Source organism: Hemicordylus capensis, chromosome 3, assembly GCF_027244095.1.
Source record: "Hemicordylus capensis ecotype Gifberg chromosome 3, rHemCap1.1.pri, whole genome shotgun sequence".
Lineage (NCBI taxonomy): Eukaryota > Metazoa > Chordata > Lepidosauria > Squamata > Cordylidae > Hemicordylus > Hemicordylus capensis.
In genome coordinates this window covers 100,862,048-100,887,448 of record NC_069659.1, presented here as the reverse complement: position 1 = coordinate 100,887,448, position 25,401 = coordinate 100,862,048, and the positions used below count along the sequence as shown (strand labels likewise).

General features: G+C 47.3%; 1 long non-coding RNA gene across 1 annotated transcript in view; it reads right to left on the bottom strand.

Moving 5' to 3' along the window:
* LOC128349328 (uncharacterized) overlaps window positions 1-24,764 on the bottom strand; it is a 65,786-nt gene extending 41,022 nt beyond the window's left edge. Inside the window, exon 1 of the long non-coding RNA XR_008318740.1 lies at window positions 24,406-24,764. This is a non-coding gene — a long non-coding RNA (uncharacterized LOC128349328). The remainder of the gene's footprint in view (window positions 1-24,405) is intronic.
* Between the last annotated feature and the right edge of the window lie 637 nt (window positions 24,765-25,401).

The window sequence follows — 25,401 nt, the reverse complement described above, 5'->3', positions numbered from 1 at the left end:
TTTGCCACCACTGCTTTCTCCCCCACTCCCCCACTGCCACTCTTTTGCCTGCCTGCCCCGCCACATTCATCCCCACATTCATCATATAGTTGTCTTCTTCCTACCCCACTCTCTCCCTGCCCACCATCGTCTTCCCCCCCACCCTGCTCTCCTCCATGCCAGTGGGCTCCTTTTTACCCAAGCCTGCCAGCAGTGAGGAAAACAGGAAGAGGAAAGCAGAAAAGCAGGTGCAAAAGTAGAAAACAGTAAGGTTTTGTGCAGGGCAGAGGGGAAGAAGACAAAAAGTAGAAAAGCCTGGGCAAAAAGCAGGGAGAAAGGCAAAAAGCAACGAAAGAGGGACAGAAGCGTGAAAGCAGGGATCGCATTCCGCCCCCCGCAGTTCTGTTTTGAGAAGCTTAGCCAGCACCGCAGGCTTCCCAGCCTGGCTGGGAACATGTCTCCCTTACTTTTAAAGCAGGGAGAGCCACTCCCGGCCACACTGCAAACGTGGTGCTGTCTGGAATTTGCTCGCAGATGGGGCACACACACCCCTGTTTGTGACCAAAACCACACCCCCTGTGTCTGACATCACATGCAAGGGGCATGGCTGGGGCTCATGGCATGGCCCCTGAGTGTGGCAGCCCAGGTTCTTAATACCCATTCGCACAATGGTGTCTCCTCCACCCCATCTCTCTTCCTTTAGCATTTGATGAGTGATGACACCAGGTTGTGGCAGGAGGGCAGGTCTAAGGCAAAGCCCTTCATTGAGTCCCAGATGGTGCATCCTCCTGCTCCCCAGCTTGGCCCCCCAAGCTTACTGGAATGGGGAAGGGGACTCTGCAGTGGGGTACAAGTGATGAGTAGTAGGTGATGGCAGCCCTGTCCACCCTTCCCCTCAGCGAACGGGGGGATGGTGATGTGTGAGGTGATTACAGAAGCAGCTCTTTGTCTTCGTTCACCTCATCCTCAGAAGACCACTGCCATGTTCCCTCCATCTGGAACATGGCAGACCTGGAGAAGTCAGACCTGACTAGTCACTCGTGCCCTGGTCACATCCAGATTGGATTTCTGCAATGCGCTTTATGTTTGGAAGCTTCAGTTGGTCCAGAATGCTGCTGCAAGGATGCTCATGGGGGCTAGTCACTTCTCAAGTATTATACCCATCCTGCAGCAGCTTCACTGGCTGCCAGTTTGCTTCCAGGCTAGGTTCAAAGTGCTGGTTTTGACCTTTAAGGCCTTATATGGCTTGGGGCCAGGGTTTCTGCAGACCACATCTGCCCAAATGGATCTGCCAGGGCGCTTCACTCATCATCTTGAGCCCTGCTCTCAGCCCCACCATATACTGAGATTTGGTTGGCAGGGACAGGACCTTCTCAGTTGTGGCCCCTCAGCTCGGGAATGCCCTCCCTGTAGTGCTTTGCCATGCTCCCTCCCCTAGAATTTTTTTAAAATATCATTTAGAGAGGCTTTTTAATATGATTTATTACAGCCTGATGGGTTCACTCACACACACACACACACACACACACACACACACACACACACACACACTTTAACTGGGTTTGCTTTAATTGTTTTTATTCTTCATTGTGTTTTATTTGTTAATTGTGTTAAATTTTTTATTACTTTTATTGTTTTACAGCTGTGAGCCACCACAAGCAGTAGTATACTGGAGGGATAATAGATAATAGATAATAGATAATCGATAATAGATAATAGATAATAACTACATAAGCATGCTGAGGAGGAGATTGACCCTGGCTCCTCTCCTCAGTTTCAGCAAAAGGGCTTTCCACCCAGAGGACTTCCTTCCCAGAAAATGTCCTCATAATCACAGAGGGCTCTGAGAGGAAGTCCCTCCACTGAAGGGGAGGGTGAGAGAGGGCTGCAGCACCATGGCTCTTTCACATCACCTTTTCCCACCCATCGGATCTCCACATCTGTAAATGGGAACTTCTCCAGGGATTTTCTCTTTTGCGGATGGGAAGGTGGGTGGTAGAAGGCAGCAGTGGTGTGAAAGACTTGCAGTGCCATTGCCTTCACCCGGTACTCAGCTGGAGCCTTGGGGGGGTCACCCATGGGATCTCAGTCAGTGCCCAACTTGGCCACCCGCTGATCTCACTCCTGCATTTGATGTCTCTGCTGTATTTCAGCCTTTCTCTCCATAATGTGAGGTTAGCTGCTCCAGAACATGATATCATTTTATTTACCCTTTAACTGTCAGTTTGTTAGTTCCAGAGCAACTGGAGTGTGGGGGAAGAGATCACATTGAGGTTGTCTAGGAACTACATGGTACTTCTTTCCTTCTTTATGGAACTTTATGAACTAGTGACAAAACAGAAAGACGGAAGCTGAAACAAAATTGTGAATACAGGGACCACGATTGGCAGCGGGTAGCACAGTGTCCCTTATAGGGCAAGTGCTTGAACAGTTGCCAGTGCTATCTAACTGGCAGACTGAACACACCTATATATACTGTATTGTTTGTGAAAGCAGTTATAGTTCACTGCATGACAGACCAGTCCCTAACTCAAAGGACTGGTTTACCATACATAGGCCTAGAGTTGAAAGCAGTGTTCTCACACACAGTACAGTATATACAGATGGATTCAGTCTGCCAGTCACATAGCACTGGCAACTGTTCAGGCACTAACTAACTCTTGCTTTTTACAACAAAGCCCATAGGTTTGGCCTTCTTTCATGGAAGGGGCTTATTTTGCCTCTGCTTCTAATTGTAGCAGCTAGCCATTTATTCTTTGTCTGTACCCAAAACCCATTATCCAATGTCTAGACCTTTATATAGTAGCAAAGTCTTCCCATAAAAAAAAGAAAGTTCTCGTGGACTTTTGAGAATGTGGAGGTTATGATAACTTGCATACAATTGCTCCATCCACAGATGGGTAGAATAGCATCATTCCTGCCCTATCTGACTAAACTGCTCAAAAAGCCCATATGTTCCTCTTAAGATCTTTTCTACTTTGATCTATAGCAGCTAAATATGCGGGGGGTGGGGAATCACTGTTACAATAGCACAGTAGATTATGAGTTTCTTTAATGGGCAGCATATTACAGTACTCCTGATCCATTTGTAATTGTGAATCATCATATATCTTTGTAGTTCATACAAAGATGGGCAACTGTATGCCTGTGATATTTTCAGTACATTCCAGTTTACTCATCATCTGTAAATATGCAAATGGTTCAATATTGCAAATTCCTTCAATTATGGCCAAAATGAATCTGGTCTCAGTTGCTATAGGCTTGGTCTCATTTGTCTGTCTGAGCAGTTGGCACTAATTTCACTGACAGTGAAAAGAGGTAAGTTATGTTTGTGTCTAAAGGAAATATTGTAGGTCTCTTCTTGATGATGGTATACAACATTAAAGCACCTTCTCCAATTTAACAATGGTTTATATCCAAAGAAAGTGAATCCTGATTAAGTTCCATTGAAATGATTGGGCCTTAACATTAGTCACAGCTAAACTGTCTCCTTTGCTTTTAATGGTACATAGGATTCACTTTCTTTAGATACAACCCTACTGTATTTTTTTGGTACCTTTCACTGGAGACCAGCCCTTCAGGCAAGCTACATATACAGCAACACTATGGGTAGATTACACTGATATTACTAGAGGTGTTGGTTGTGTATATGACTGGGTGATCCTTAACTGAAAAATCGACTGTATTTGTTTTTCATTTTCAAAGCATAGATGCTTCTTCTGCCATTCTGGTTTCTTCATTTATCATGCAATAGAAGAAGAGAAACAAGGTGTATAATAGGGTAAAGGTAAAGTGTGCCGTCAAGTCGATTTTGACTCCTGGCGCCCACAGAGCCCTGTGGTTTTCTTTGATAGAATGCTGGAGTAGTTTATTATGGCCTTCTCCTGTGCCTTATGAGATGATGCCTTTCAACATCTTCCTATATCACAGCTACCCGATATAGTACCAGTGGGGATTCAATCCGGCAACCTTCTGCTTGTTAGTCAAGCATTTCCCCTCTGCGCCACTTAAGGTGGCTGTATAATAGGGTAGAATTCTATAATTCAATAGGAAAGTAAAACTATTTGATATTATAGAATGGGGAGGGCTGCAAGATTCAGTTCTGGACAAGAATCTAGAGCTCACGTGAGTGTGACTGCCTAGCACAGACAGTTCTGAGCTAAAAGGTCATAGGTCAAGGACTGAGTGTTTCAGAAAGCTCCCACAACAGTTTTACTTTGGGTTTAAGCTTAGTAAACTTGGCTTTGATATTGAGTAGTGCTCCTCTCTTTTATGCCCTATCTGTCTGATCACAGTCATTTCTCTGCCAGAGTCTTCCTGCACTGTCCCACTTTAGTTGGTGTGTATTTAGTGTTAGCTGCATCCTGAAATAAATAATTGTTCTTGAGATGCTCTGCTTTCAGAGGCAAATGTCTTTGTGAGTTTCATACGTAATACACATTTATTGAGAAATATATCTACAAATTTAGGAATCAACCAACATCCTATTATTATTTCTTGTTTACACAGTCAGTCAGACAGGTGTTATTGACTGGTTTGTTTTATCCAGACATCGAGTCCTTCCCAAGGACCTGGGATGGCCAAATCCCATTGTCAATGTTGTTGCTGCTGTTAAGATATCGTCGCAGAATATAGGCTGTTCCCAGTAAAGTTGCTTTTTGTAATTGGCTGATGATGATTTCTGTGGCCCCTATGGTGTTGAGGTGCTCTTCAAGGTCTTTTGGAATTGCACCAAGGGTGCCAATTACCAATGGGATTACTTTGGTCTTTTTCTGCCACTGCCTTTCCATTTCAATTTGTAGATCTTTGTATTTGGTGATTTTTTCTATTTCTTTTTCTTCTATTCTGCTATCCCCTGGTATTGCTATGTCAATTATTTTAACTTGTTTTTCTTTCTTCTCAAATACAGTCATATCTGGTGTACTGTGTGGCAGATGTTTGTCTGTTTGTAGTCAGAAATCCCATAATATTTTTGCATCTTCATTTTCTTCAACTTTTTCAATTTTATGGTCCCACCAATGTTTGGCTACAGGTAGCTTGTATTTTTTGCAGATGTTCCAGTGTATCATCCCTGCTACCTTGTCATGCCTTTGTTTGTAGTCAGTCTGTGTGATCTTTTTACAACCGCTGATTAGGTGGTCCACTGTTTCATCTGCTTCTTTACAAAGGCGGCACTTGCTGTTTGTTGTGGATTTTTCAACTTTTGCTCTTATTGCATTTGTTCTTAGTGCCTATTCTTGTGCAGCCAGTATTAAACCCTCTGTTTCTTTCTTCAAGTTGCCATTCTTAAGCCAGTGCCAGGTCTTGGTGAATAGGGCTAGTTACTCTCCCCCTGCTAAATAAAGAGAATCACCACATTAAAAGGTGCCTCTTTGCCAAGTTAGCAGGGGTTATCATTACAGTATGATAAAGTTCCACTGATTAAATTCCGGATTGCAAGTGTTGATCCCAAACACAGGGCATTAGTCCTGAGATGAACAGGTGTAGTGGAAGAGCACTGGATATTGTGCTATTTCTATTCGTTACAATAAGGTTTACGCTTTCTGGAGGATCGTGCCTCTTCACCTTTATTTGTGTGTGTGCCTAGAAATGCATATACTGTAATCTATGAATGTGGCAAAATAATTTGGCAAAAACAGAGTGGAAATCTAAGCTTAGAGAAGTTAATTATTGGTTTGTTGTATTTCTCTCTCTTTTCTTTTTTCTTTTTTCTTTTGCCCTGCACTGCTGCTGCTACTGCTGCCGGTGCCGCTGCCGCTATTACTGCAGCAATGACTACTACGTATAAGCATTTATTTAGTGCCAACCATGTGTTGAGTACTGTAAAAGAAAATATGCTGCACATAGGTCTGAAATGGGGGATGCCCTTCCTGTGTCCTCTCTGCAGGCTCTGAACAGATCAAATCGCCACAGCATAAACAGGCCTAGAGATGAACTCAGACTTTGGAGTAAAAGAAGATAAGGTAGCAGGAAGCCTATGTAGTAATTTGTGATTAAATTACAGCAGAAACTATCTTGATGGTTGCCAACACCGCTTGGAGAAGGTGTGCAATCCTTTCCCCCTTGCTTCTTCTTTGTTCCCCTGCAAAACATCTATTTTGATACTGCTTCTCTAACTTCCTCCAAATCCCCTCTCAAAACCAACTTCCTATGAAGTTTCTAGCACAATTCATTCATTCTGATCCCCCACTGAAACTGGCTAAGTATGTGTAACTAGACATGAAGACACACGGTTCGCATGTTTATCCTCCTTCCTCCCCTTCCTCTGTCGCTACCCCTGTGTCTGATTTTAGGCTGTACAGGCAGAGGCCTGTTCTTTGTTGTTACTTTGTGAACGGATAGGCCATGCACATTCATGGTGACATATAATTTTTCTGACCCTTGACAATGAGAAAAAGTCAGATGCTGAGCCCCAATCAGTCTCCTCATTATCAGCAACAGACCAAGAGCCCCCTCTGCCCCAGGACTTCCTTCCTCCAATGTTCCAAGTAATAAAGAGGATTTCCCAACTGATAACAAGATATATATGCCAGATTGCCCAGTCTCTCCTACTTAGAATGCTTGAATAATAGCAGGATATGTTTCTTATTAATATGGTGGAAGCCTTTCAGACAGCGAGTAGGGGGCTCAGGAGTGCCACAAATGGATAGTAGATGTGGGGGAATTCTATTTAAGAGGGGGGGGAAATGAAGTAATCCCCAAAGAGGGGCTTAAGTACTAAGTTGTTGTATTTTAGGGAAGTGTTTTCTGAATAGTTTTAATGCTTTTCAAGCCACCCATTTATGCACTCTGCTAGGCCATCCTGTTAATCAGGTTGGTTAGTGTTATGGAAAACTTGTTGATAACATGAGGGTAGGCCAATCTCCCATTTCTTGGAAATCTAGGGCCCATTCTTTCAAATTCCCAGTGCACTGCTTTTGAATTTTGGCTATGTGTCATCCTGTCCTTATGGCTGTATTGTATTCTGATATCCACTGAGTGAACACAGGTGATAATTTACCAAATGGCAAGTTGCTACAGTTGGCATGAAATCATCTGAGGAACTGCCTGTCTATATCATCTGTAAGGAAAATTTTACCACTCCCCCATTTCCCTGTATTATGTTTCAGATTAGTAGAACCAGGGGTGTAACTATAATAGGGCAAGGGGCAGGGGCGTAACTACCATTAGGCAAGGGGAGGCAGCTGCCTGGGGGCCCCCACACCTTGAGGGGCCCTCCAGAGACAAGTCACATGGGAAGTGAGTGTGTGTATCAGCGAGGGACCCATTTTAAAATTTTGTCTCTGGGCCCACTCCAGCCTCGTTACGCCCCTGGCAAGGGGAGACAGTTGTCTGGGGGCCCACTGACTTGGGGGCCCCCCAGAGGCAAGTCAGATGACTGACTCCCGCAGCCGTGCACCCGCCCGGGCTTCCTTCAGTTGTATTCATTCTCCGAAATTGACGTGAGTGTTAAGACCTGGAGCTACCAGAACAGCATGTCTTTCTCTAGTACCATTAAATGACTTACATCGTTCACAATTTACAAAACCTGCTCAGCCCCACAGAGTGCCTTCAAAGTGTTGTTTAACATACAAAATAGCTGGAGGAAGTCTTCTGGAGATCTGGGTTGCAGAGTCATCACTAGGCAGATGACACCCAGCTCTACCTCACTGTCATCTGATCCCATGGAGGTGGTGAATGTTTTGAATTGGTATCTGAAGGTGGTGATGGACTGGATGTTGGCAAACTAAACTTACTCTAGACAAACATAGGAAGCTGCCTTATACTATGTAAGACTATCGGTCCATCTAGCTCAGTACTATCTGCACTGACTGCGGCTCTCCAGGGTTTCAGACTCAAACATTTTCCAGTGACTAAACCTGGAATCTTCTTCATGCAAAGCATGTGCTCTGCCACTGAACTTCAGCCACATCATGCCATAACAACAACAAATATTTATATACCACTTATCAACACAAGTTTCCAAAGCTGTTTACATGGAGAAATAATAAATAAATAAGATGGCGCCCTGTCCCCAAAGGGCTCACAGTCTAAAAAGAAACATAAGACAGACACTAGCAACAGTCACTGGAAGTACCATAGTTGACACAGCATGGGCATCCAGAGGAAAGCAAGGGTGGCAGCCACCCCCTCCCCCAATTGATCCAGTTCCCATTGAATTCAGTGGGGCATACTCCCAGGGAGGGATTATTGAATTGTTGACTTTGCCCTCCCCCTCCAGAAAAAGCCCTGAGGACGCCCATGGTTGACAGTTAATGTGCAGATGGTTAGTAGAAAAGTGAGTAAGAGTTCAGCCAGTTCTGAATTGGGTAGCACTCCCTCTGAAGGAGCAGGTATGCAACCTGAGAGAATTCCTGGACCCAGTTTTAATTCTAGGAGCCCAAATGGTTGTTTTGACCAGGAGTACCTTTGCACAGTTTCAGTTAGTCTGCCACCTGCAACCCTTTCTGGGAAAAGCAAATCTAGCCACAATCACCCATGCCTTGGTCAGATGCTGACTGGGTTGCTGCAACCACCCTATATCAGGCTGCCCTTGAAAAGCATTTGGAAATTTCAAATCAGTGCGGAATGCATGCTGAAGCCAGGTTGCTGTCTGGAACATCTTGAGGGGGAGCATGCAACTCTTTTCTGCTGTCCAACATGAATTGGCTCCCTCTTAGTTTCTGGGTGTAGTTCAAAGTATTGGTTGTAACCTTAAAGCTCCAAATGATTTAGATCACAAGGGTCTTAAGAACCAGCTGCTCCCACAGGATTCCATCTGCCCACTAAGGTCTTTTGGGGAGGTCCTGCTCCATGTGCTGATGCTTGCAGAGACTCATATGGTTAGCAGACTTTCCTGGTGGTAATGCCCAGGCTCCGGCACTCCTGCCCCAGGGAGGTCTGTGTTGCCCCCCTCTCTCCCACCTTCCAGACACCTTTTAAAATACATATCTGTTTAATTAGGCGTTTGGAATTACAGTGCTGAAAGGGAACGTATTTCTGTAGTACTTCTATCCTGTCCCTGGTGTTGTTGAGTATTTTAATTGCATTTTATCTTGCTTTATATTCCTAGACTAGTGCTGTTAGCCAGTTTGATGCTTTAAAATGACCAATCAGTATATTTACAAATTCTATAAAAACAAAATAAATTGTGGCTGACATACAGAACAAGGATGCACTGGTATAATGAAAGAGCAACCTATCCGAATTTCTGAACTAAATGCACCAGTGCTGCAGGAAAGTGGCATTTTTAACTCCCTCCCCTTCCCCAGGAAGCCCTCTGTGCCACCTGAAAATATATCCTTGAGGGCTGTGAAGCTGTCAGGGACTTATTTTTGGGTGCCACAGAGAGTTTCCTGGGGAAGGGGAGGGCATCAAAAATTGCTGATTCTCAAGTGCATCAATGCAGTTAGTTGGGATTTTCTGTTAGGCTGCTCTCTCAATACAATCATTGCAATAGTATCATTACTCTGTATGTCTGTCATCAAATGCAGCAGTTAGGAGGACAGACTTTCACACTGCACAAGAATAATTCTCTCAATAAACATGGTCCAAAAGAGGCTGCTTCTGCAGTAATTTGGTTCCCAACTATCCTTCATGGGCCTGGAGGCTGGCCCAACCCCCTAGTGCCTGAAGTGATTGGGTGAGCTGCCACCTCCATTTCCAAAATGTGCCCCAGAGGAATTTCCCTCTTCTCCCATCTGTATGGACTCCTCTTCTGTCTCCCTACCACATCCTATTCCCTGGGGCACCTAAAGTGTATTATTAAATAATTTGCCTCCCTTCACCCAAGTGGACCCTTCCCCTACATTCACTACCCTCCTGAACCCATTCCCCATGGAACTTGAAGCACATCATACTCTCCTTGACTTTTGAAAAAGCAGGGGAACAGGAGACTGAGCAAAATTAAGTGTGGCCTTCTTGCTGCTCCATTCCCTGCCCCCTGCCTTTTGAAAGTAAAGGGAGGTGCAGGTGATGGTGAGAGCTGGGGTGACACTTCTTCCTCCAGTCTGCTGCTGCTGGCTGAGGCCACCATCTCACTGAGACTCATTGTTGGGGTGGTTCTGGTCCTTCATACATTAAAGACTCTTCCAACCAGCCAATGCATTTTTGTGCTGGTTCTTCCCAACACCAGGCCATAACCCCCTCCCCATGCCACACCAGAGTTTGCTTTCGAAATGTCAGACACTTTCAAAAGAGGCTTGCAATGTGTTATAGGAGGCTGGATTTTGATGCTGATTTCTTTATAGACTTCACAGCTATTTGTGCATTGCTGTCTTAGTATTCTGTCCTGGTTGCCCATGAGGCTGAGGCGGTCTGCAGGGCCTTGGAGAGATCCCAAGGAACAGGTTGATTCAACACTGCTTGGGAACAGAATGAGCCCTTTAGTTCTCTTGAACCCAGACTACCCCTCCAGGGCTCTGCCTCCCTGCTCAGAGAGTTGAAGCCTTAAAGAGGCAGCCCTCTTGCATTCTTATTTCACTCTCCTTGCTCCTGCCAAGTTTGTTGTTGGTGCTGGCTTACCAGTATTGTAGTAACAGCAAGCGGTAGCAAATTCTGCTGCTGCCATTGACACAGTGGCGGGAGTGGCAGCACGTTCTGCTGCCACCATCAAGGCAGTGGTGGTAGCAGCAACAGGAGCAACAAAGAACTGAAGTGCTGCAGGAACTTGGGCCCCAGAAACCAAAAATTGAAAATAAGGTTTTTTAAAGTTGCAGGGCTTATAGCGCCATGATGATCTGGGCCCAGGGCCCAGATCCTTGTGCGGGATGTAGCAATAATAGTTTGTAAGCTCCAACTAAAATATATATTACATTGTATTTCCTATGCAAAATATTTTGTGAATCCTAAGTAAATTTACTTGAAAGCAGGGAGCATTTCTTTCAGTGGAACTCATATCTCAATTATGATCCCATAACCAAATGTTTTTGTTGGTAAACACCCTTGCTTTGTATATATCACTGAAAATCTGATATAATTCCAAAATCCACCTGACAAAGAACTCTGCAGAACTCAAAACGTTTCATCAAGTGAAACGGAACCAATTCAAATATATCACTGTTGCTCTCTCACACTGCAGATTACAGACAGTATTACACAGTGGAGTGCTGTGAAAATATTTCTTTTCTGATATTATTTACTGTTTAGATTAATACTGAAGCAGGGAAAGGGAAAGGATCATAAGTAGGGGTGTGTCCAAATGCTTCAAAGCAATCTGGTTCACTGTGAACTGAGACAGTTGGACCGGTTACCAGACTGGCCTTCAGGAAAGGGGGCCAGTGAGAATTAGCCGAATTGAGCCTGGTTTGAGCCAAACCAATTTAGAGCCTCATGCTTCTATGTAAAGGGGAATCTGGTGAGGATTTCCCTTTTGTTTGTAAAGGGAAATTCTTCTTCTTTTTTTTAAAAAAAAAAGGTTTTTTATATTATGTATTTTACAAACATATTTCCCGTTCCCCCACCCCCACCCCGAGCCCAACCTTTCCTCCCCAAACCAGCCTTTGTGTGCTTCTTTTAAAAGGGCTTGCCAGTGAGGGTAGCTCTGGGGAGGTGGTGGCAAGAGGCACCTGTAAAGTAAATGCTAAAGTGCTTACTGGCAGCGCTACTGAGTAGTGGTGCTACCCACAGCTAGCAGCCCACATGACTGCACAGCTCCGCATTTAGCTGGCCTCTGCGAATGCATGGAGGCCAGGTGAGTGCAGAGCTGTGCCACCGCACAGACTGCTGCCTGGAGGGAGCAACACTACTCAGTGCCACTGCCAGTAAGCACCTTAGCATTTAATTTTACAGGTGTCTCTCGCTGCCCGCCCACCCTCACCAGCAAGCCCTTTTAAAAAAATTCTCTTTTACAAGCAAAAGGGATCGGGAATCCTCACAGGATTCCCCTTTACATAGCAGCATGAACTGCCAAACTGATTTGAGCTGGTTTGGTTGAACAGATCAGATCGGGCCAGTTTGCCAGTTTGACTGAACTAGTTCGTGGACCTGCAGTTCAGTCCAAATTCGGTTTGAATTCAGACCAAACCATGCAAAATGGTCCATGCACACCCCTAGTCATAAGCAGGAGTGCTCTCACTTTTGACCAGTCTGATCAAGGCTTTCTAGTCCATCCCACTGTCTGAGCTCCAGAGAAGAACAATAAGCATAGACCTTGTGTGGCACATTGTCTGGAATCCAGCAACAAAGGCTTTTCCAGTCCTATCAGTTAAAAACGCCAGATCTTGCTGTGGCTTGCTAATAAATCTTCAAGTCCTCTGATTTAAAGAGAAGAATTCTGAAGGACAAAAGGAACTGGAGACTTCAAGGTTGGAGTTAATTTAAGCAAGGTGATAGAATTAGGCACTGAATAAGCATTATGGCTGGTTCACACTACAAAAAGTAGATTGCCTTGTGTGCATGAAAGATCCAGTCATCCCATGACCAAGGAGTGTTCTGTTATCTTTAGTTTTCACCTCTCTAAGGAAAGGGAAATTCATATGTGCATGCTCCTCATTTGATAAGTGAAATATCAAGTGATATCTTGCATCTATGGCCAATAGCATTATTTGAAACACAATACTTTCTATCACGGCACTCCACACTTATCAAATGATATAGGGTCACATGGCATACATATATGCATGATTCAGCTCTTAGAGAGGCTATTGGATGTGCATTTGTCACACATCAGAATATGTGACAGTGATGCTTCTTTTGAGTATAAGCTTCTATTGAGTATAGTGTAAAGTTTCAGCATGTTGCCAGAATGGCCAAAAGGATGTACTATAATTGAGGCAACACATACAAAAGCCCTATTCATGTGTTATCTTCAGCATGCATTCAGTCTGCACACAGCAGGCGCGCATAACCCAAATGCCTCCATGGGCCAGAACCAACAATGACTTGGTGTGCAGGGACCAAGGTCAATTTTCAGTGCATTAATTATTGCATCATAATTAACTATTTAAAATGTTAATGAAAGTGAGGTGGCAGAGAGTTGGAGTTGGGGTAGAAAGGCAAGGGGGAAGATGGATGGTGTCAGGAGGATCCAGCCCAAGGGCAGGGGACATTTGGTCTCAAGTGGCCAACTTTACTGAGCCACTGCTGCTCATCAGCAGGACAGTCCAAGAGCACAATCCTGGCTCCTGATGTTGCTACAGGATATTCCTTCCTAGGGGCCAGCAAAAAAATCCTTGTGGGCCAGAGCTGGGCCTTGGTCCTTATTTGGGCAGGCCTGGTGTACAGCATTCACAGGTACAGATCTGTATGCAGGTAGTTATTCATGTGTAATGATGAAAGCAGGTGCAACAGTGCACTTCCTGTCTGTACCATGCATTCAAGGAACCTATACCTGGGTTCACTTTAATGAACACAGGTACAGCCATTCACATAAAACCCTGTATGAGTGTACAGCCATTTGAATGCAGATACAACCTAAGCCTTATTCAGACGTTATGTTGTACGAGTGTACAGATATGTGTATATTAGTACATGTTTCTGTGTGAATGTCTATACCTGCATTCATATTAAAAGTGAACCTAGAGAAAAGGCTCTCAAATGCATAGTACAGATAGGAAGCCTACTGCTGTACGTATGTTCAACCTACTGTTTGAATGTGTGTACACTGTGTACACTGTATGTTCATTGTATGAGTGTTGAACATAATGTCTGAATAGGGATAAAGAAGGGAACATAGGAAGCTGCCATATACTGAGTCAGACCATAGGTCTATCTAGCTCAGTATTGTCTACACAGACTGGCAGCAGCTTCTCCAAGGAGGAATCTCTCTCAGCCCTATCTTGGATATTCTAGGGAGGAAACTTGGATGGGGGTTCTTACATGGTAATGGTGCATCAGAAGTCTCTCCCACCCCTGCTGAACACACACCTTTAATTTTCATTCTCTGTGTGTTCTTGTAACCACCACCTTTTCATTTACCCTTCAGATAGGAGTGAAAATATAATGGAGTCTAGTAAAGCTCAGAAACCAACCAGTTAGTCTTTGGGATGTCACTGCAGACTTTGACTTTGTGCTACTAATGGGACTCCTCAGACCTCTTGAAGAGGCCCACAAACCCCTTGAAAAATTCCAGACAAAGAGATCCCAGGCACTTCCCTAGGCAACCTTCATTGTCCTGTCTAACTATTACCACCATATTGGAACATTTTTTCTGCTATTCAAATACAACCATGGTGTTAACAGTTTTAAAATATGGTCTTTTGTGGTTATGGCTGGATTTAAAGTAACAAACAGGCTAGTCCTTACAGCAGGATCCTATGCATGTTTTTTACCCGGAAGTAAATCCCACTGTATTTAATAGGGCTTTCTCCCAAGTAATTGTGCCTAGAATATTAAATTCACAGTTTTGTTCTGTTCATGGTTAATCGGAAGTAAGTGCCAATAAATTCAGTGGGCCTTACTTTCTTGTCAGTGAGTGTCGGACTGACGCCTTAGAGTTTTTATTGTGGCCTGCTTTTTGTCCAAGGAGCTCAGAGCAGTATCCTCGCCTCACAGCCCAGTGGGAGGTACTTTGGGATGAAAGCTCGTGGCTTGCTGAAGAACTCCTAGCGACCGCAGTATCTCAAGGGAAGCTTTGTAGGGGGCTTTCCCATAGCGAAGCTGACCAACTACAAGGGGCGGATGTTGCGTTCTTTGGTGTTTCTTTCTGGCACCCACCCAGCTCTAAAGGTGTTTACACAGAAATAAGCACCATGGATTTCAAATGAAAACTCCGCTTTCCAAGGGTTTGAGCTCGCCTTGAACCCAGACCCTGCGGCGGCTGAACATCAGCCGCCACCAGGCATTCCCCCTGTGCTTTCGCTCTCGAATCGTAACGGTGCGAATATCTCCTATTCTATTCGACTCCACACACGGAGCCCCCAGGCGCTGGGCGTGTGTTTGCCTTGGCTCCTTCCCCTAAGCGCTGCTCGGCTCTCCGTCGTCGTCTCCCTCCCGGTAATTGGCAGCAGCGTCTGACAAGGGATCAACCGTTGCTTGCAATCTGTTCCGTGACATTGCACACCTGGTCCTCCCCTCCCTCCCCTCCTCTCCCACTCCCGCTATTTATACCTCTCCGGCCCCAGACGCGGCCGCGGCTCACAGGAGCAATAACTCCGGGCGCAACAAGGGCACCGCGAGTCATTTTTCTCTTCGCCGGCACTGTCTGCTCTGCTCTGCTCTGCTCTGCTGAGGATGACCCAGGGCTGGCTCTTGCTGCTGCCTCTCTGCCTTGCTGAGCAGTGCCCACAGCAGCCAGGCAGCCTCCGCGCGAGCCCTCCCCACCCCGCTCGCCGCCTTCGCTTCGTTCTTGGGAAAGAGCTTCGCAAAGGCGGCGGCGGCGGCGGCGGCTGCCTCGGCAGCCCGCAGTCCACCCCTCGGCCCATAAATCCCCTCTCGCTCTCCTCAGGGATGGCTGGCTGGCTCCTTCCTCCCGGCTAGCCTTGTGGGAAACGAGAAGAGCTCTTTCCTCCTTTCCCCAAGGTCCCTCTGGCGGGCGAGACTCCTCCTCTCGCCCGCAGCGCGCGGACGGACTGATGGGGAGCAGGAGCAAGCCTTGTCGGTTCGCGGCTAATGATCGCCTCCGGCACATAGGCTGGAAAACCCGCCTCTCTCTGGAGCTTAGTTACACAATCTGGTCCAAACCCTGAGCCGGAAGGGAAAGCCCTTCCTACTGGCATCTGGCGAAGGCTCCGATCCGGCGCTCATGGCTGCCGAAGTAAGAAGAAAGCCCGGCGGCCCCCTTGTATTCAGCAGGACATGCTCCAGAGTAAATGTGGGGGTAAGAGCGGCCTGTAAGGCTGCCGTCCTAAGCCCGCTTACGACCCAGTAAAATGCACGCTGGTGTGATGCAGGGGTGAACGGGCAAGTCCCAGCTGCCAGTCTGGCCTCGGCCTTAAACTCATAAGAACATAAGATCAGCCGCTCTGCTGGCTCTGGCCCAAGGCCCATCTAGTCCAGCATCCTGTTTCACACAGTGGCCCACCAGATGCTGCTGGGAAGCCCACAGGCAAGCCATCATCCCTTAGTCCTCCGCCTGCAATACTAGGGTAACAACCTACAGAGTTGTACTTGAAGCACTTTGAGCATCATAGAAGTGATATATAAAGGCCAAAGAATTGCTGCTGTTAAACCCTTCGAAATTAGTGGGACTTGCTTCCTAGTCACCAGAGGCATAGGGAAAGGGGGTCTGTCTCCCTGGTGGGCCCCTCCGAGTGAGAGAGAGAATGAAGAAAATGGGGAGGGAGGGAGCTGGGGGGGTGCTCAGGAGCTGGGGGGGCTGAGTTCTTTGAACCCATCCACTCAGTTAGAGCTACAGTCCTGCTAGTCAATGGATTAAAACCCAGGTCTTCCTTACAAGAACTGTGGAACCTGATCCTATACACGCTTACTTAAGAGGAAGGGCATAAGACTGCAGCCCGCTTGTTTGTGACTCCTACTGAGGAGACTTGTTTCAAAAAACACAAGCTTTCTTTCAAGTAAATGCCAGAGTGACAAAGGGGACATCAAGCTAGGGCCCTAAGCGCTGAAAACAAAAGAAGCAGGGGGGATTTGGAGCAAGGGGCGGGTAGGCAGACTCAGCAAGTCAGCCAAATGCACCAAGCAGTAAAGGGAAGCCACTTTTGCAAACGAGATATAATTAGCACGAGCTCGGCTTTCTTCCTCTTTTCATGAGCTTTGGCGTACAGATTCTGTAGGAAAGAGGGAGGGACAATAAAAGCTCTTCTCAAAATAGGATGGGATCAGAGAGGGAAGAAGAAGGGTGAGTTGGAAGTGTCTTTTGGAAACGGGCCAAGAAGAATTCTTGAAGGATATCGAAGCCTGTATACACACACACACTCAGTCTAAGGGGGCTTCCTGTATTTCCTTAGGTTAGATGCTAAATCTGAGGGTTCCTTTTAAAAGCAAAATGTTCAGCACACACCTCTCTCTTGCCTTGCTACTCCTGCAAAGAGACCTGCAGCACGATCTCTACCCACCGTGCTTACTCGGAGGTCACGCCCATTAATTTCAGTGGGTCACATTTACAGAGAAATTTGCTTAGGATGTGTAGGCCTTAGATTTCCAATCTTAGTTGCTAGCCACAGTCTTCCAAATTAAGAATGCAATCCTAAGCATGCTGGTTGGGTTTAGGATTGGGGTGCAAGAGGCACACTCCTTTATGGATCAGGGTCACAGTCGGCTAAACTCCTGGATGGTGTAAGGAAACTGGGAGTGTATGATACTCAATTAGACTTGAGATACTGGACCTAGACTCTCCACAGCGACTGGAAGCAGGGCTGAGCCTTAGAGACAGAGATCCTGCCCTGGCAAGGGAGATTCTTGACAACTTGGCCCGGGGGTATAGCTTTGCGTGGATGCTTCAAAGAACCCGGGGCCTTCCAGTTTCTGAGGCCCTCCCCCAGCTCCACCCCTCCCTATCTTCTTCATTGTCTCCTTCACTCTGAGGGGCCACCAGAAAGAGGGGTGAACAGGGGCACCTCTCCCCACCTATGCCCCTGACGTGACCGTTTACCCGGAAACAAGCCCCACTGAGTTCAATGGGCCGTACAGATCAGCTTGCACACAACTGGAGATGCTAAGGACTAAACCTGGGGCCTTATTCATAGCATGGACTCCATCCCGTGAGGAGCAGCCGCAGGGCCTATGGAAATGCTCTGCCAAGATAGCATTTCGCTCCCTGCCGGGTGCCCCGTCCCTCCCCGCCCCCAGTGACTTCCATGTGGCCAGGATTGTTCTCCACAAAAGTAGCCAAGCGCGAAAGGAGAGGCTGTTCGCACGCTGGCTCTGCTTGGCTAGGCTGCCCGGCCAAGGCACCTTCAAGAGCCGCGCCGCCCCGCTTTGAAGTGCGGCGACGCCGCCGAGGAGCGACCAAAGCCAAGCTCTGCTTTCTGCTACCCGGCCTCCTTTCAAAGGAAGGAGCTTAATTGTGCGGGCTCCTTGTTTGGGGAGGGAGCGGTGGGGAACTCCTCACAAAGTGGCGGCGAGCCCGAGTACGGCTACATCAAAGGTATTTATTTTGATTATCTCCTGGCTATTTTTGGCAAGAACTTTCCTCGTTGCTCGCTGCTTAAGTTTTGCCTGCAGAACTGACTGTAATGATTTGTCTTTGTTCTCCACTGGGTGTTTACGTTGCTCTTAGCATCACGTGCCTTTTGCTGGGACCACCAGTCCGCGGTTGCACTGGTTTGATTTGGAGCTAATCCTGGAAGGGGGTGGGGGAGGGAGTAGCCCTGTGGTCGTTAACTGTTTAGGTTCCAGCGAAATGCTTGTGCCACGGAACCTCTCCTATTTTGTTTGATAACTTCAGAGACTTTATGACCCGAATCTGCCACAAGGGTTAGCTAATTTTCCCCACTCTGTGATCTGCAATTTTTCTGTTCATCTCATTGGAACTATCCTAGACAGAGCGGTATGAAATCTTCCGCTTGCCAATCAGCCAGTCATTCCTGCATCTTGTTATCGACAGTTGGGGCTCACAAACAAGAGCCATCTATACTCAATAGAAGCTTATACTCAAAAGAAGCATCACTGTCACATATTCTGATGTGACAAATGCACATCCAATAGCCTCTCTAAGAGCTGAATCATGCACATATGTATGCCATGTGACCCTATATCATTTGAGGTAACGTTCCTAGGGAGCAAGAGGCTGCTGGTTCTAATCCCGCAGATGTGTTTCCCAGACTATGGGAAACACCTATATCGGGCAGCAGCAATATAGGAAGATGCTGAAAGGAATCATCTCATACTGCGCAAGAGATGGCAGTGGTAAACCCCTCCTGTATTCTGTCAAAGACAATCACAGGGCTCTGTGGTCTCCAGGAGTTGATACTGACAGGAGGGCACAACTTTATCTTACAAATCATAGCCTTATTCTAGGTTAATTAATCCATGATAATTGCTTCCTTTCTCACTATTATTTTCTGGTATCAGGAGCCGATACACACACAAAAGCATGCACTGAGAGATTAAGGGAAAATAAATGCACTTTCCCACCGCCATAGGAAGGATCGCATGGGTAGGGCAGCCTTCAGGAGTAACTAATTCGGAACGTCAGTGTTTTCTCTCTTGGTACCTGGTTTTAAACACATTTACATTGCCATTTGAAGCCTAATTACCTGGAAGGCTACATAAAAGCTTGCATCGAACTATTTCCAAGTACATTTGCTTAGGTTTGGCCTGTTACTCCGAACCGGGACATCAACCCAACTGCTAAATCCAGCTAAGGCTGCCATCCTATGCACACTTTTGGGGAATAAATCCCATTGAGTTCAGTGGGACTTACTTAGAAGTAAGCATGCATAGGGACGGCTGTCCCTCTCGCAAGGCAAGGGATCAAGCAAGCGAGGGAAGGCAAATGTGGCCTTTCATATCCCAGGAAGAAGCACCCCCCCACACACACACACCCCCTTCCTGACGGGTTTGGCTCGCGTTCTCCAGGAGGCTGGAAATACCTCCAAATTCGAAACAGCTGCTGGCCTTGCCGTGGTCTGCCTGCTAAAATATGCCGATCTCCTTTTAATCTGTTTCATATTCACAAATTAAGCACTTAGCCTAGGTAATAAATCATTAGCAGTTTACGAGACTAGCCTGAGACACACCAGTGAAGGGAGGTGGGGGGTGGGGAACCAATCCCCTAAAAGCGCGACTGAAAGGCTGTGCTTGGCAATCCGCTGCCTGCATTCCCTCAGGCACCAAGCGCCAAGAGCAGGCAGCGCCCGGCCTGATGCGTTGCCAAGACCCGCTTTCTCGCCTTCCTGGGAGGGAGGGAGGGAGGGAGGCTGGCCGGCCTTGGCCTTGGCCTAAACCCTGGGCTGCAAGCGCGGGAGGAAGTCCAGGTTCGGACTATGAAGGCGGCCTCCGGGGACAGCTCGCGTTCCCCCGCCCCCCGCCCCGGCATCCTCTCGCAGCCGCCTGTTTCCTCTGCGCAGACAGAGCTCAGCTTGGCTGCACCTGCAAGCGCAGTGCCGCTGCGAAGACGACTCCCTGGAATGGAACCCAGCAAGCTGCGGGAATGCTGCCTGCTCCCGTCCTGTCTCGGCCAGGAGCGGCCTGAGCAGCATCCTTGGGGCTGAGCTCCGCCCGCCAGCACCGGGAGAGACACAATTCAGGCGTTTACATTTCCAGAAGGAATACGCAGTTCTGCAACTCCGCGCTGAAAACAATCTTCCAAGAGACCACGAGAAGGCATTTGGTTACCATCGCAAACAAGATAAACGTTTTTACTAGGCTGCTTTAAAAATAAAGTCCAGTAGTTCAGACCTCACACCGATGCCATAAAATAAAACGACGTGCTCTGCTGAGGGGTGGAGGGGAGGGGGGTGGTTGAATAGAAGCCACATCATCACGGGATGCATCCGGCCTTGCCTTGAAAACAGGCAGTTTTGCACAGTGTCAGAGCGCCAGCCGAATGTTGTTTTCAGAGCCCAGACCTCAGTGCTCAAATAATTGAAGGAGTGTCTCTGAGAAAGAGCAGAGTATTTTCCCCTCAGCACTGAGCACCCAGATTGCTTCTGAACCCTAGCCGATTTCCCGGGGTGGGGGACATAGTGGGACTAACTGAGAGGGAGGACCGTCTCAGCCTCAATAGTCGAGCACACTCTTTGCACGCAGAAGGTTTCATGTTCAATCCCCTGCTATCTCCGTTTTAGAGACACTCAGGCAGCAGAGCCTGGAAAGACCCATCTGCCTGAGAGTGATACCTTAGAGAAACGCTGCCACCCGGACTACAGAGTGCTAGCCTGGACTGATTAGGAACAGGAACTAGGAAGCTGCTTTCTACCGAGTCAGACCATTGGTCCATCTAGCTCAGTATTGTCTACACAGACTGGCAGCGGCTTTTCCAGGGGGAGTCTCTCAGCCCTATCTTGGAGATACCAGGGAGGGAACTTGGAACATTCTGCATTCAAGCATGCAGGTGCTCTTACCAGAGCAGCCCCATCCCCTGAGGGGAATATCTTACCGTGCACACACATGTAGTCTCCCATTCAAATGCAAACTAGGGTGGACTCTGCTTAGCAAAGGGGACAATTCATGGTTGCTGCCAAGACCAGCTCTCCTGAACTATGACTGCTTAAAATGTTCACACATGTACTTCGGACTGGAGTAAACAAGAATAGATCGGTTGCATGCCTGACTGAAGTACATTCTTTTGAAATCAGCGGGTCTTGGGGTAAATAAGGGACGCGGGGGAAACATATTGGAGTATGGCTTCCGGGTGAATCTCGGGTGCTCACCTCTGTACGTAGAAAATGTAGCAGTTATGTACTGGGGAGGATGCCTGTCCTCCCGCTCGCGTGAAGAGGGCACCGTGACCAAGGGCTGGAAGGAAAAGCCGTGTCGTTCTTTCGAGACTTCTAGCGTTCCTCTTAAGATCCGCTGGGAGACTCTCCTCTGCTGCGTTCCTCCAGGTTCCCTCCACAGGAAAAGCCTGAGGCGAGGATTTTCTCCAGGAGCCTCCCTTTGGACTAGTCTGTGGCCAGACTAAAAAGGCTGCCAGCAGCCGCGGCAACAGAAAGCCAGACGCAGAAAGCGTCTCGGTGTAATCTGCTAACCTGTTCAGCCGGAGTGGTCACCCATAGGCTATTATTCTCCTAGACTTCGAGTGGCAGTGCACCTTTCTCTGGAGTAAATACCCATTGGCTTGACCCAGCCCAGTGCTCAGTCCTATTGTGGTCAGTGTGCTTATTACTCAAAATTTAGGGTGGTGAAACACAAAATTGATTGTGAGGAGCTGGAAAAGGATCTCTCCAAACTGGGGGGGAGTGGGCAACAAAATGGCAAATGTGGTTCAATGCAAGCAAGTGTAAAGTTATGCATATTGGGGCAAAAAACCTTCAACTTCACATATACACTGGTTGGGTCTGAGCTGTCTGCTCCAGGAGACAGATCTCAGGTCCTGGTAGACAGCTCATTGAAAGTGTGGACTCAGTGTGTGGCAGCTGTAAAAAAAGGCAAATTCTATGCTTGGGATCATTAGGAAGGGGATTGGAAATAAAACTGTTAGTATTATAATAAGCCACCTAATGGTACCTAATGGCTTTTAAGCCACCTAATGGAACAGCAAGGAAATGACTTGACTAGCAAGCCAGAGGTTGCTGGTTCGAATCACCGCTGGTATGTTTCCCAGACTATGGGAAACACCTATATCGGGCAGCAGTGATATAGGAAGATGCTGAAAGGCATCATCTCAGACTGCAAAGGAGATGGTAATAGTAAATCCCTCCTGTATTCTACCAAAGACAACCACAGGGCTCTGTGGTCGCCAGAAGTTGACACTGACTTGATGGCACACGTTACCTTTAGTATTATAATGCCCTTATAGAAATATATGGTGCAGCCACATTTGGAATACTGCATGCAGTTCTGGTCACCATATCTTAAGAAGGGTATTGTAGAATTGGAAAAGTGCAGAAGATGGGAACCAAGATGATCAAGGGCCTGGAGCACCTTCCTTATGAAGCAAGGCTACAGCATCTGGGGCTTTTTGGTTTGGAAAAGAGGTGACTACGGGGAGACATGATAGAGGTGTATTGAATTATGCATGGAGTAGAGAGAGAGAGTACAGAGAGAATTTTTTCCATCTCTCTCACAACACTAGAACCAGGGGTCATCCCATAAAACTGAAGGCCAGGAAATTTAGGACTAACAAAAGGAAGTAATTTTTAATACTGCATGTAATTAATCTATGGAATTCTCTGCCATAGGATGTGGGGATGTCCACGAGCTTGGATGGCATTAAAAGGGGCTTAGACTCATGAAGGACAAGTCTATCAGTGGCTACTAGTCTGGTGACTATAGCTTCAGCTTCAGAGGCAAGATGCCTCTAAATACCAGTTGCAGGGATGCAACAGCAGGAGAGAGGGTATGCCCACATCTCTTGCCTGTGGGCTTCTCAGAGGCATCAGGTGGGCCACTGTGTGAAACAGGATGCAGGACTAGATAGGCCTTGGGCCTTATCCAACAGGACTGTTCTTATGTAAGAAAGTTTAAATGGAAATAGTCCAGTTTAAGGGGGAAGCGGGTGGGGGAAGAACCTAACATGATTGCTTGGAAGCCAGTGCCCTTGTAAAGCGAACTTTCAAAACAAAGGTCTTGGGGCATGGAGGATTAGCATCCTGGTTGTATCCATTCTGACTCTCTGAGCTACGGTATGCAGGTGGAAGCTTTGCTTAGCCGGTGGGCCTAATACTTGCACGGAAGTCAGCGAGACCTAGACATATGGAAATGGGCTTCTGTGTATTCTCCAGTCTCTTACTCCAGATGAGGTCAAGCAGAATACTTTGGCAAATTAAAACTAGTTCTGAAAGGAAGCTGTAATATATTCAACTTGTCCGAACAGGGCATTTAGGGGAAGGTTTAGGTCCTCCCATTACTCAGCTGATCTAAGCAATACGTCATCCTAAGTACGTTTGTTAAGAGGTAAGCAAAATTTCTTCAGAGCTTGCCTTAAATTCTACTGAGCTCAGAAGGGCTTGCTTCCAAGTTACAGTGTCTAGACGTGAGGTGTGTCCACCCCATTTTAAAGGAGGAGGCTTGGTTCATTTAAAACAATGACTGCACCTACACTGGGGTGAGGATGCGGCTGTCCCCCAGAGTAGAAAGTCCTGTCTGCAGAAGGCCTTCGGGCAACCTTTATCCATTTTAACCTTTATCCATCCTGCCGTCCCCCACCCCCTTCTCGCACCGTTAGGATGGCGATCGATTTTCGTTTGCAATCCATAGAGATCTGTGATCTCAGACAGCAGTAATTCCATCAGGGAACGAGCAAGGGGTTGCGGTCACTCCTAATCATTATAACCTCGCTTTGCCTGGGTCATTCTAAAAGGCGTCAGTAGTCTAAGTCCACGGATTCCTGAGCTCTAGCTTCTTGCAGTACTGACTCTTATACACACTTACATGGGGGTCAGTGGGGCTTACTTCTGAGTAAGCATATCTTCATATCCAGAATGGCTCTGCTAGGGTCTTTCCTATTTCACCCCGAGGTCTACAGTTACAGATCAGCTATTTCGAGAGATTAAATTAACAACTCCGATCCACAAAATCGTTAGGGCAAACCAAGGGGCGGGGTGGGGAGGGGTGTCCGAAAACACTGGGTCTTTTGTGGCTCAGGGCAGTTAGCAAATACAGAGACCCTTTAAGGGTTTGTGAAAAACCACAGGCTTAACTGATTTGCAGAGCGAGGCTCTTCATGAATCCACAGGTTTCGGCTTATGGATCTTAGCCGTGTGGGGGTTTCCGGGACTCAGTGCCGAGTTAGCTTTGAACACCGAGGTGGCCAAGATCAGTCGCGGCTCCGAACCCCTCGCTGTGGTTAAGCGAATGCAGCAGGACGATCAAGGATGCCAAACACTGACGGGCGGGGGGTGGGGTAGAGAGGAGGAGGAGAGAGGCAGAGAAACCTGAAGGGGAGGGACAGGGCCAAGGGAACGAGCGACGGCTGATTGCAGGAAAGAGAGCAACACCGACCTGAGAGCGTCCGCCGCGTGCAATTGGAGGCGATCCCCTGGCGAGGAGGCGCTGTCAGGGGCTATTTATCTCTTGCCAGAGACGCAGCTCGGGTTCCCACATCGGCCGCGTGTAACAATGGCAGCGATCAGCAGCCTTTCACGCGCTTCAGTGCCTGAATGGATTGCGGAAGGTGCCCGCGCTCCGCTCAGATGCCTGCCTGATTCATCCTCTCTGCCGCACAGTGACTCTCACCACCGCCGCGCTGCCCGAGGGATGCAGCGGGGAGAGGCGGTCTGGCCCATTTGCCAATGGAGCATCCACCACCACCACCAACAACAACAACAACAACACACACACACACTCCTTCTCCTCCTCCTTCCCTGCCTCTCTCAGCACCACCTGATTTTCTATTTGCAGGACTGTGGCGTTCCGCCAGAAATGTCAGCGAGGGCTGAAACTTGACACACAGATAGCAACCCAAAGCAATTTCCTGCCTCCACCTCCTCGCCTTCTCCTTTTACCCTCCGCCCCGCCCATCTTATGTTCTTAGTTCACTTGCAAATAGTTTGGTATTATTGAGATTTTTGTGTTTACCTGCTAGGGTTTGGGTGTGTTTTTTTTACACGCTCTTTTTACATAAAATAAATGCAGATAATTGGGAAGGTGCATTTGGGAATTTGAAATTCTCTCCGGGAGGGCAGGCCTCTGGTGCATGCGACAGTTCATATCCGGAGTAGTCGTCGTTATTTTGCCTGCTATCTAAAACTCTGGCACCAAAATATCGAGTAGCCCCTGTAAGTCCTGAAGGCGTTTAACAGACGCAAAGCCCCCACCTCCTCTGACCTGGAAGCCGTGATGTGCTTATCTAGTCGAAATGAGAAACACTCTGTCCATACTTTGAGATGCTCTTCACATATGCCAGGGTTCCTTTCTGACCAGGGTTTCTTTCTGGGGAGGAGGAGAGCTGGTCTTGTGGCAGCAAGCATGAATTGCCCCCTTTGCAAAGCAGGATCC